This window comes from Phalangium opilio, unplaced genomic scaffold, assembly GCF_054372755.1.
Source record: "Phalangium opilio isolate 3A_F unplaced genomic scaffold, DU_Popi_V2 ptg000088l_1, whole genome shotgun sequence".
Taxonomy (NCBI): Eukaryota; Metazoa; Arthropoda; class Arachnida; order Opiliones; family Phalangiidae; genus Phalangium; species Phalangium opilio.
Genome location: NW_028324193.1, coordinates 4,851,171 through 4,864,517, shown reverse-complemented (window position 1 = coordinate 4,864,517; position 13,347 = coordinate 4,851,171).

Here is a 13,347-nt window from a genome sequence, read left to right as displayed (position 1 = left end):
GAAAAGTAATTTAATTAAAAACATATTGACGTGGTGTTAGTGGTCTCTAATTCGTCGATAGGTTTCTAGGTCTATTAGCGCTGAATTGAAGGAATTATAGTTAACTTAAGTAGGGTTCATAAGAGTCTCCCAGGCCAAGCACTGTGGAAGGCAGGGGTGGTGCAAGTGGCGGGTGGTGCAGAGCGGTGCAGAGTGGTGCGAGCGGTGCGAGGGGGAGTCGATGGCGCCAGTGTCGCTGGAACTTTCGAGAAGTTTAATTTTATCACAAACACTAAGATAAGATAAGGGATAAGAAAAATAAAAACTGGGAATTCAAATCAGTTCAATTCTAGTGTAGTTTAACAATTAATTTCTTAATGTTGATAAGATAACGGTGATATCTCGGAGAAAAATAAATCAATACAGTGGTGGTATATTATATACCATAAAATTCAATATAGACAAAGGTTGAGAACACTCTATTTGAAATGAAACGTGTTCGCTTCTCAGGGTGCATGGTGCATATAATACCATATGAAGATAGGGTCAATTATGACGCAAGAAATAAACGACACTCCAATATGTTAATTAGATTAAATTCGAGCCATTAATTCCCCCCCGTATTAATAAAATGGCGAATGAAACATTCCCCGAGTGAGGGAAATCCCAGTGTGTGAAACCTATTGTGGGGCGTAAAACCCCAGAAAGGGTGCCTGTTGGCGTGATTAGAACCCAATCATACCCTAGAAGAAAGTCACGTGACAATACAGAACAAAAGACGAAGTCAGTTTGAGGATAAGATATTCTACAACTCTTCAAGTCCTCCTCCGAGAATTGCTCCTGAAGTCATCCTACAGAAATGGACCCAGTCAAATTGTAAGTACTAATTTTCTTTCATAATAATATAGTTAACCCTTGTCGAGGTTCTCACCTCTAAATGTATTTCATGCACAGCTTTAGGGATAACTTCGTCATGTTCGAGCTTACCGGTACCACACCACCTGCACCCCTTCAGGAAACTGAATATAGGACAAGCCCATCAATCACCTTAGAAAACACCGTCAGACGTAATAACTTGAGATTAATAGAAGAAGGCGCGTTGCACCCTCCTAAAAGAAGATTCTTCTGAAGATGCCCACCACTGTTGGCAAGTGGAAATGCACCCTAAGAGTAGAGAGAAAACTGCTTTCGTGACTCATATGGGAAAGTACGAGTTTATTGTACTTCCTTTTGGGCTTTGTAACGCCCCTAGCTCTTTTCAGCGTTTAATTGACGAAATTTTTAGAGACGCGGATTACTTCCTATTAATCGATTATTTAGATGATTTAATCTCTCTTAGCGAAGATTGGGATCAACACTTAACGTGTTTAGAATATGTCCTAAATAGATTAAAGGAAGCGGGTCTCACCCTAAAGTTAAAAAAATGTCGGTTCGCCCAAAAAGAAGCTACCATATTTGTTCACATTGTAAATGAAACAGGGGTGCATATAGATCCTTCTAAGATAGAAGCCATTCAGAAATTTCCTCCTCCTAAAAATATTAAGGAAGTTCAGAGATTTTTAGGGATGGCAGGTTGGCACAATAGGTTTATTAGCCACTATTCTCAAATAGTAGCCCCTATTAATAAACTTAAAAGAAAGGATCAAAAATTTATTTGGGGTTTCGAACAGCAACAAGCGTTCGAAAAAATTAAGGAAGCCATTTGTAAGGCTCATCCGTTAGCTTCCTTTAGAAGGGATTCCCCGTGCATTTTAACTACAGATGCTAGTGATGCAGGGTTAGGTGCCCTTCTTTCCCAAATTCAGGATAATATAGAAGTCCATATAGCTTATGCTAGCACAGGGCTAAAAGATGCAGAAACAAGGTACTCCACTAGCGAGAAAGAGTGTTTAGCCATATGTTGGGCGGTTAAAAAGTTTAGGCCCTTTCTAGAAGGTCGTAAATTCACTGTCCTCACTGACCATCAGGCTTTACAGTGGTTGTTTAATATTAGGGAACCTAATTCTCGTCTAGTTAAATGGGCAATGTACTTTCAGACCTTTGACTTTACAATTAAGCATAAAAAAGGAGTAGAAAATGTAGTAGCCGACGCTTTATCGAGAGCTCAGAAAAACGTCCTTAGCATAAACCTTAGCTCTGCTACTTCTAATTCTACTAGTAATTTGGATCCAACTAGTAGTAGTACTAGTCAAAATTCTACCGGTAGTAGTAATTCAACTTCCTCTAGTGATTCTGTTGAAGGTCGGATACGTCCTCCAGGTCCTAGAGCTTTATATTCAGTCTTTACCATAGAAGACGTAAGAAAATCTCAAAGGGAAGACCCATTTGCTTCCCCTATTATTAATTCCTTGCAAGGACCTAACCCAGTTAGGAATAAAATGTTCGAAATGAAAAATGATCTTCTTTATAGAAGGCCTTACAGGAACCATCCTGAGAAAACTTATTTACCTCCTCGTTTAAGGCTAGAAGCCATGAGGTTGTTACACGACCACCCTCTATCAGCTCACAGGGGTAAAGATAAGACCCTTAGCAAAGTGACTTATAGATATTGGTGGCCCACTATAGTTAGTGACGTCCAGGATTATGTTAGAGGATGCTCTTTATGCCAACAATTTAAGGCTAGAAATAGGAAAAAGCCAGGGCTAATGCAACCCTCAGAAATAACAAGTCCTTGGGACCAAATTAGTGTCGACATAATGGGACCCTTCCCTTCAAGTAAATATTTAATAGTCTTTGTCGATTACATGACTAAATTTGTGGAAATGATTCCACTAAAAACTATTACTTCTAAGACCTGTGTACAGGCTTTTACGTCTATTATTACTAGGTGGGGAGCACCGAAAGCTATTCTTAGTGATAGAGGGGTACAGTTTACTTCAAAACTTTGGCTGCAAACTTGCAGAGCATTTCGAATTAACCCAATTAAGAAGCTACAAAACAAAATATTGCGGGTGTCTCTAAAACGACCATGGAATCATCCAACACAATCACTCTACAAAGAATTCTCGGTACTTTCTATTTCGAATCTGTTTAAAAAAACATGTATTGTTAAACTTTTTTAAAAGTCATATAGCAGAAAAGGAAAATCAATATCCGCAATTAAAACGGCCACCCCATGATACTCGTTTGCAGGCAAACTTTCATGTACTAGCACCAAGACATTATACCAGCCTAAAAGAAAGAAGTGCAGCTCACAAGGCTATATATTCTTTAACACTCTTAGTAACCACATCAAACAAATATCGACGTTTAAGTTATTCTCACGGGAAGTAAATCATTACCTGAAATCTTGTGATTAAGTATATATATTTTAAATAAGAATTGATTTAAAAATAAGTGCTGCTACTTCATGGAGTAGCAGCACTTATTTTAAAATCAATTCTTATAAAGTTTTACCATGGAACAGAATTTTAATATTTTAAATGTCTATGATGAGTCCGATATAGGGCGCCTTGTGATTGGTCGTGGGCGGTTAGGTAAAATTTTTCAAAAAAAAGGCGAAAATCGGCATTTATTTTGTTTTTTAAAAACTTTAGAGATATTGCCTGAACTTTTTACTATGCAAACAGGTATTAATTTTAGTAACAGAATCGATAAAAAATGAATTTAAAAGGTTAAGTTAAATTGTTTTTTAAACTATAAATGTAATGCTCTACAGATGAAATGTTTCATTAAACTAAACATTAAGGACATAAAATGTAAACAAACTTTTAAAATGTTTTCAATTTAATTAAGTTAAAAGGTTTTGAGCTAGCTTAATCTGAATTGTTTATCTCTATTATAAATGTAATGCTCTTCAGAATTAATGTACCATTAAACTAAACATTAAGTACATATAACGAAAGCTTGTTGCGGTTTATGGTAAGGCTAGTTTTCACTGGCCAAAAACGAGGGAAAAAATCAAGCTTTTTTCAGAGGTATCTTAACGCAAATTATCTCGTTTTCAGGTTGACTGAATTGGTTTTCTATTTTTTAGGAAAATGTTACTGAAATTTATGCGGTGGAAGAGATGAATTCTTAACGACATAGAGGTGGTTTTGGTCAGCACCCCAGAAGTGCTTTTTGTGCCATTGGTTCCTCTTTGAGTGAAGATGACGTCACAGAGAGGTATTACACTGGACGTGTCTGTGTGCGTCTGTCACCGCGTTCGCAGAAAGCAATATTAGCTTCTACTCCATTATCATCGTTAGGGTTATAATATACGTTGCGATCGGCTAGATTTAAGAGAAACGTCTAGCCTCCAATTGGCAGAGCTTCCACCAAAGGTTCACGCAATTGCGGGTTTTATGTCATTTATAGTGAATGAATCGCCTTATATAACCGAAATTTCCAAAAATTAAAACTCTTGAATTGAAACGTCTAAAATAACTATGCTTAAAATGATTTTAGGAATGAAGTTTCTTAAAACGATTTAACTACAATTAAGCTAAAGTATCGACGATTAAAATAATTAGTACAATTTATATTTATTTATTTATTTAACGAAAACCTCTTAATTGCGTCTCGACTCGGAGAGGTTTGTTTTGGTTTCCCAAATTGTATTGAAGTGAAAGCGTTTGGATTGTTGCGTTTTTAACTATAGTTAAGTTCTGCTTCGTCGTTATTCAAATGATGAAACTGAGACTTTTCGCAAAATTAATGGGTTGCTAACTTGCTAATAGTACAATTCACAAGGTTTAAGCTAAGCCATGGTCTCCACAATGCAGCTCGCGCTAATAGTTCAATTTCAATGAAAACGAAAAAAATGGTGAAAATTTCTTTTGGTTCAGTGAAACTTTGGTCCGTGAAAACAAGGCTTAAAACCTAGTTTCACCGACCATGGTAGATTCAGCTCTTCTTGATTATATAGATATGGATTATATACTTAAGTTATTTTCATAAAGTAATCAGAGCGCAACGTCGATTTAACAAGCAAATAATATCATAATAACAGTAAATATGACACTTTCAATAGACCATTTCCAATACCTTAGTATTGTTACTTCCAAACTGTCTATCTTACATATTTGTTTTGTGTGAATGTAAAATGAAGAAGCGCAACTTCAAAGCCATATTACCTGTTGGTGTATATAACTGTTGGCTCTGTTTTGTAATTAGTCAGTTCTAAGAAATATTTGACAATGATTATCACGTTTTGTTTGGAAACACGGCTACATTACCTTATTTGATTATCATATTTAGTATTGTTACGTTACTTATGGCTCTGCTAAGCGGCCTAGAAATGAGTTCAAAACGCGAGTGTTCTTTAGACTTTTCGCGGCATATCGAGTCCACACGTTGAGAGTATAAAATGGATTCTCGTATGTTCTGTAAAAAGGATGAATTCCGAAAATCCTGTTGAAATAGATAGGCCAAGATTCTAGGGGTGGAAAACAATTTTTTTTCTAATTTATAGATATAATTCTAGTGGAGAATGCTAACAATTAGACTGATTTACTTAAGTTGGGATTAAATTGACCGAACCTGATTAGTTTTTAAATGGCTATCAGACTAAACCTAGACCTTTACTATTATTTTATTTTAGAGCAGTTTTAGAGAGGAAGTTAATTGGAAATGATTATTAGTGCACCATACACTTTGGCAAGTTAAAGACAAGTAGTTATACTTTTCTATGAAATTTCGTAATGATTTTCACGTTTTAGGTTCTCAAGAAAATCTCACTTCCATGTGTCAATTTCGCCAGCGATAGGTACTCAATTTCTACAGATTTATGGGCACTTATTTCTTAATTTCATAATACTAAAATTCTGATCCATGGTTTTATCAAAAATAATTTTCAAAATGAATACTGCTACTTCATGAAATTCTTAAGTGGTTTTTTTTAAATTAAAACTTTAACACTGGAGCTTTCCCCCTTCAGCCAATTATCCGTTCACGATGATTAATTTGCATATTTAGAAATATAATATTTCTTGTTGTTTATTTATACCAGAAATAAAGAGTTTAATGGATCGTTAATTACGGTGTTAACTCACAAGGTAAGTATTTCATTAACCTTTTATTACTTAATGTGAATCATAGATTTGGCAAGAAATGTTTTTCAATTATTTAAAATCCATATATCCCCTAGGGCTCGGACTCCGTTATAGATTATCTGAAATTATAGATATTGAGATGTATATATTATTTATAAATATAGCGGAACGAATAATGCTAATGAATACATTATTTACAAACCATAACATATGTATATAGAAGACCTTAGTGGATATTCAATTGACATTGTTAGTATACAACATTAGCGCTAGATATTTCTATTCCCGTATAATATTGGCAACTGATAAAGATAACATATTTCTTCATATTGGCTCTTTTCCATAACCATTCATACAAGCTTTATTTCTGAAAGTAGTCTCTCACAGACAATGTATAGCAACGTTACCGTTACTAACGTATATCTATGAGAGGCTTAAATTAAATTCCATGCCTATATAGGATCTGGCTTTGTTTAATATTTAAAAATATGCTTCAAGACGACATCAGTCGTTACAGCTGTAAGCGACGAAACTCGTGTTTCACTACGAAAGGGTTGTCATTTTACGGCTTTCATTACTCTTAGCTTGATTCCCTGGTGTTTTAATGATAAATTAAACCAAGACGTTAATGAAATAACGTGTGTGTTTGATATCAAAAATGATTTGAACGAGATAGCCTCTTAATAACATTATAAACTTTCACAAGAGATCCAAAGATTGTCAACGGATGTGTATGCGTAGGACGAACGTTACAAACGCGGTGGGTAACTCTACTTTCAGAAACTGACAAGTATTTAAACACACTTAGGTTTACTTGTAAATATCGGTGCCACAACAATAATAATAAAGTTTCAGTTACGTGGATATTCTTATGAGCTATGCACAAGAGTCCTTTAAGTTAAATTCACTAGCGTTAAGTAATTCCCAGGTCAATTCGGTTAAAGTTAAATAGCTTCATGCAGTACGAGATGTACAAGTCAGCTGAGTTATGTTTTTAAAATTTATGCACCTTTTTGTAAATAGGTTTTCAAATAATTTTAAATGTTTTAAATGAGGTTTGACTTATTAATAATAAATCTACTGAATTCCATAAGCCTACACTAAGTCCACTGCAATCACCTCAAAAACTTCGTCCTGACGCGGGACATAAATTTATGCACCTTTCTGTAAATATGTTTTTAAATAATTTTAAATGTTTTAAATGAGGTTTGACTTATTAATAATAAATCTAGTGAATTCCATAAGCCTACACTAAGTCCACAGCAATCACCTCAGAAACCTCGTCCTGACGCGGGACATAAATCCACAAGCGGGGCTTTTCAAATAGTTAAGCCGTAAGAAAGTAATATGATGAGTGAACAAACATCGCGTATGTGATTAGGTTTAGTAACCTTGCTCCAAATATAATAATCTAAGCTTGGTCTAGGAAGGGATATCCACACTAAGTCAACTCGCGACTTATTTACAAGTGGGTCCCTTTACAATGCATAGAGGGGTGGTGGCTAGCCCCTATGCCACAGCTAACCTACAGCGCCCTACACTAACTATTACCGTTATTCTGATGTTGAGAGAGAATCATGTTACAATTACCCCGCATTGTGGTACACCTCTCTCGAAGAGAAGTATTATATACATCTGTTATACATGAAGAACCAACCGCAATTTCATTAACGAGGTATTTATTTTCCGGTACAGAAAGTATTGATTTCAAAATTGTCACATTAGGAGTAACTACTTCAAGTTCTTTGGAACTGTAAACTTAACGAAACTAAAGTGCGATAAGGTTCCGGGCGCTACACTAGACGGAGTACATTTGTATCTGACTGTATTCTGATAAACATGAAATACTTCTCAATCAAAGCCTCTATGGTTTGACAAAGACACCTACTCACGCTTATATTTGGCTGTATTTTTCAACCTAAAACATTTCAACCCAAGAAACTAGAGAGCTGCATGGAAACGGTTTATTTCCATTTATCGCGGTAACCATTGAAAACCGTGGGAATGGATGGTTTTTCGGATCGGGAATGGACGGAAAAAACCAATATGGAATGAAAGTGGTTAAATTGATACACATTTTAGTTGGAAATGGTTAATAAATGGATAGAATCTATTTTCTATGGAAGATCCTAAAATTTTAAAATATATAAAAACGGTTTTGCCACTGAGTAAGGGCAGATATCTGCCTTTGACAGTATTAGACGATATAAGGCAATATAACATAGGTGCCACTACTAGTCATCTCATTCTCGGAATAGATATTTTGAGGAAGTGACTCATGCTACTTGGCGACAGGCGAACAGGAGTCCCTCAGCCAAGTTAAATTTTTCTACAGTTGTTCATCCTCCTTATTTTTACTAAAATTCTTGATGAAGAACCCGCATTGCAGTAGTAATTTTGGCCCAAACCAAGACGCTCAAAGGTTATATTCTTTCGAACTCTTTGGTAGGGAAATGCTTTTCTGCTATTGTTTATTTCGTTAATGGTTGGAACTGCAATAACGTTTCTTAATTGGGAATGGGAATGGTTGGTATTTGGAAACCACGGATCGGCAACGGATGGGGAGGTTGATGACAAATATGGGTGGAATTGGTAAACAAAATTGGTATGGAAAAAATGGTAACGTTTAAAACTGAAATGCAGCTCTCTTCAAGAAACTAAACCAAGTAAGCTTGGACTAGACACATGTATTTGATTGAATTCTGGGAAACTTTGAAACATTTTGACCAAAGCCACTAAACCGAGAACGCTTGGGCAGGGACACCTAATCCCGCTTGTTTTTAATTCAAGTTTATAGCTGTCCCACGTAGTGCAATGGGATTTTGGCCGAAGGGTTGCCCAAGAGTGGGAGAGCTAAGTTTACTTTAAAATTTGAGACCTTTGAATAAAATTAGAGGGTTGGTCGAACTAACGTCGGTCAGAAGTAATTCGGTGGAATAATGAACTGATTTTAATAAACAAAATTATTACTTTAAACCATAAGCGTGACTCACGCGAAAGTGAAATAGAACTATGGGCAAGAGAAACCCAAAAAGACTATTGATAAAACTTTTTATTTGAAGGGTTAGTATTTCAATATGAAACAAAACATTTCTAATTAAATTTTTGTACAGAGTTATGACACACATTTACAGTTCGCAAAACAAAATAGGGTTAATAATCAAAATCAGTTTAGTTATTTAGTAATTTCTTTAGTTAAAGTTAAGGTCAACAAAAATAATTTAACACTTACTACTCGGAAACAATATACTCATTTCGCAACACGTTTTATTTTATTACCGAATGCTTCACATAATATATCAAAATGATGCCAAACACTGATGCGGGTACGCGGAATCTCCAACATGATGGCAATGGATAATGAAACGAAAATGGATCGCAACTAAGTTATGAAACCATAAACGAGTAGCCAAAACGAAGGATTTAAAAACATGAAGATTTTAAACTGTCAATGAGGTCTGCAGATATTTTTCAAAATATAACATATTGTTGATTTATAATTTCTATTAGTTGAAAAAATTCTTATGAGTATTAAAAAGATGTGTAATAAGTTGCAATTTTTTTAATGGATTATAAAGTATATGACGAAATTATTTTCTTTCATCTATAAAAAACGCTATATACGAATGAACGCCGACATTTATTTGTTGATACGCCTTGTTTATATTTTGTTGGCTGTTATCAAGTCTAAAGTTACGATAATTAAACTGATAAAGTATTTCGATTATCCCTGCTTATAACAGTAAATTGAATAAATATATACTTCTTTTGTTTGTTATATGAACAAATTCATCGTCTACTTCAGTTACAATCCATTAATGCATATCGTATTATGTATAATGACATGATAGTCATCATTATTCAAATGGCTTATATTATAAAAACTCCGAGCCCTAGGGATTCATCGAGCCGAGAAACTAGAAGATATTTGCTGTCGTCTGCCTTTGCAACAGACGACAGATGAAATCTTCCCGTTATTCCTGTCCCGTCTCCTCCATGAATCACGAGATGAGCCGCATTTCTGGTGATAAGGAATAATATGGATTAAACATAGTGAATATCTAATTTCGCGATTTGTTTAATTTACCTAACATTACGTACATGTGTTTAACTTGTTTGACGTTTAACCAATGGACCTATGCACTTCAGGCATCATGGCCTACTCCTAGTAAGCTTCGTTATATTACCAATAATACCAAAGGCTATGTCAATTCTACTTTGGTGCTTGCTTACAATAAAAAACATACTACTTACCACTATCATCTAACGTAACGCCTATATCTCGCCATATTTTGTCCTTTTTGCCTATGTTTTTATAATCCTTGTGTGACAAATCGTAAAGGCAGTGGTGACTTTTGACCAATTATATAAGCTGTTCCGTTTTTGCCGTCGTCATTTGACATGCAGACGATATACGTCAGACGCTAACTTCACTTGGTAACGTTCGTTAGTTTATCAATTACAGTAGATGACGCTGTTAGATGTCTTTTGGTAGTCCAATAGGGTGCGCGCCGGTGCACTTGACTTTCTTTGTGGCTGTGGCGAAAACGGACGTTGGTATGGGCAGCTACGCGAATTAATTTGCCGCGTTGATAGCAATTTTTCCGGTCTACCACCTCTGGGACACCTTCGTCTTGGTTGGTATACTTCTTGGGCTTACGGATAAATGATTTTATATAAGTTATAACACTCAAAGCGATGAGCTGCTAATATTCTTAATCGAAGTTTAATTCTAATGAAACTAATTAGAAAATTAAAATTGGATTTGCCCAATGTTAACCTTAAAACATCTAATGAGAATATTTCTTTCATCTGTAATTGCTTAAATTTTAATTTTCAAAGGCCACCTAATACCATAACAATCTATATTCTATTTAAAATAATTAGTACATTAAAATTGGATATCTACACTTAGGCAACCTGAAACAATAAAAACATTTTCATACAAATTAAACGATATTATTTTTAATAATCAAGGTCTTAACACTACACCAAACGCCAAACAAAACACTATTAAATTATATCTAGATTTGTATTGTCACCTTTCGTGTTACTCAAAATGTTCGACAGTTACCGAGACTGTATTTCAATCTATATTCGCTAGGCCTTCAATTTAATTGCCATTACCGTTAATTGCGTGCAACTGTCAGACTTAAGCAGTGCTTAAACTAAGTTGGCTAGAATATTAGAATTTTACTTAATCTGTATGCCCCCAGAACACTTCTTTTATCTAATTTGTGCGTTCAAAAATGAATTTGACAAATCTGTTATATCACAAAAACAAATATACCAAAAAACTTTTAACTTTATTATCTAATAAATTAAATCTAATTGCGTGTATGAGTCAGTATGATCATATTGTTCAATTTAAACACTAATAAGCCATAATCATAGCTAAACAAAGGATTTATTCCGCTAGTTTTCAAATTAACCTAATGATTGTGTTTCTCAAGAAACTACCAAAATCGAGAGACCAGTTGGTTAACAACGGCCGTATTCTGCAGAAAATATAATCTCCTCCCGTTGCCGTATGCCGCTGGTTGGTGCGTCAAGAACTTCCCTAAGGCTTCTAATTGGTGACGGCCAACGAACACTGTTAAAAATAAAGGTATTTTGAAGGTACTATAAAATACCTCCGCGACCTTTTTAGTACCCATGAACGTATTTTATTAGTTGTCTCACAGTGCGGGTATTAAATGATTTCGAAAAAGGTATTTTGGAAATATAAGGTATATAATGAAACCTTTTAGAGTTTCTGCGCTTCTGCTGGTATGTTATCGTACCCTGGAAGTAGAAAAGGACTTAACAGACTCCTTTAGAGGGAGTTTTTAGTTCCGGCGTGCTGATTATAATTAACACTACGAAAGTAAAATACATGATATAATACTTCAAGCCCAAATTCTCTAACACTAACTGTTTACTTCACCAGTAGCACTAGTAATGACAGCGTAGAAGAAATCTCTGTTGGAATATTATTAATAACCATAAAGAATAGGTTCGGTAGGGTAGAATAGGGTAGTGGTTTTCTACCCGAGATTTCAATTTCAATCTCAAGTTTCCTAGCTAGTGGTTTTTCTTAAATATATAATTACATACAATTAACATTAATTATTTTCTTTGACAGCTATGTACACTAGCATACGTTACATCATTTAAAGGCAATACAATTATGATATAAGGCTTACATAGTTAATATAAAGGTTTGAATCCGAGCTTACGCCTTCAGTCGCCATTCAGAAAATATCCATGTATATGTGACCCTGAATTACCTTTACACTATAACAGTATCACACCTTCCTTAACAAGGGGAAGCTAAATATAGTATCGGGAAATGTAGAGTGGTTAATCCCTTGCTTACTATGCGAACTCTCACGACCCCGCAAGCCTATGGCGCAGACACTTAAAGGCGAGATGGGAGGCAAAATTTTACCCTCATCCCGTAAGCCCACAACACAGACACTAAAAGTTGAGATGGAAGGAAAATATTACTCTCGTGTCTTTCAGTCTCATTTGCATCGAAGTGGTGTATTGCTTACCATGTCTGAAAATGATTCAAGCCCGCGGTAATAAAGGAAAGTTTACCAGTTTCAAATGTGGCGCAAATATTTTTGATGGCGCGAAAGTATAATTTAGACCTGTTTGTGGGTTTTATTTGACACCTAATTCGGTAGCACAAAATACCTTTAGAAGTATATTATCGAACTTTTTTGAGTGTTAACAGGTACCCTTTTCGGTAATAAGGAGTACCTTTCACAATTTGAAAGTTTTATTCCGACCTTTGTTGAGGTTTAAATGATACCCATTACGGGATCACAAAATACCTTGTAGTCCTCAAAAGTACCTTCTTCAAGAGGTATTTCATAGTACCCTTACACAACGGTATTTTGTAGTACCTATATAGGTACGTCTGGGGATGCATTGAAAAATACCTTTAAAGGTACTAGACAGTACGGTTATTTTTTACAGTGAAGACAACATATTTCAAAAGGTCATTATTGGAGGTTAAACCCGCATAAGCAATTCTATTCAATGCAAATTCCATGGTCATTCCAAAAATGGTTGAAGCACACATTTAGACCATCAGATTGGGTATCGATTTAAGAACACATCACTTCAGGATCATTTCAAGACCACTTATATGTCCTGAAAGTGAAGTTGTTATGTTCATGCGTTCTTAAAACATTTCAATCATGTGGTCTTGAAGTGGGTAAACGTTCTTATAGTGTGCCGTATATTGTGTTCTAAAAACGCGAAGTGTTCTAAATTCCCTTATTTAAGGGCACGTAATATAATCTTGATGTGGTTCTTGGAAGTGTGCTTAAAATGCTAATAATAACAATCATTCAGTATACATTTTCACTTTCACTATTCATTTATTAGAGCCATAGTGTTT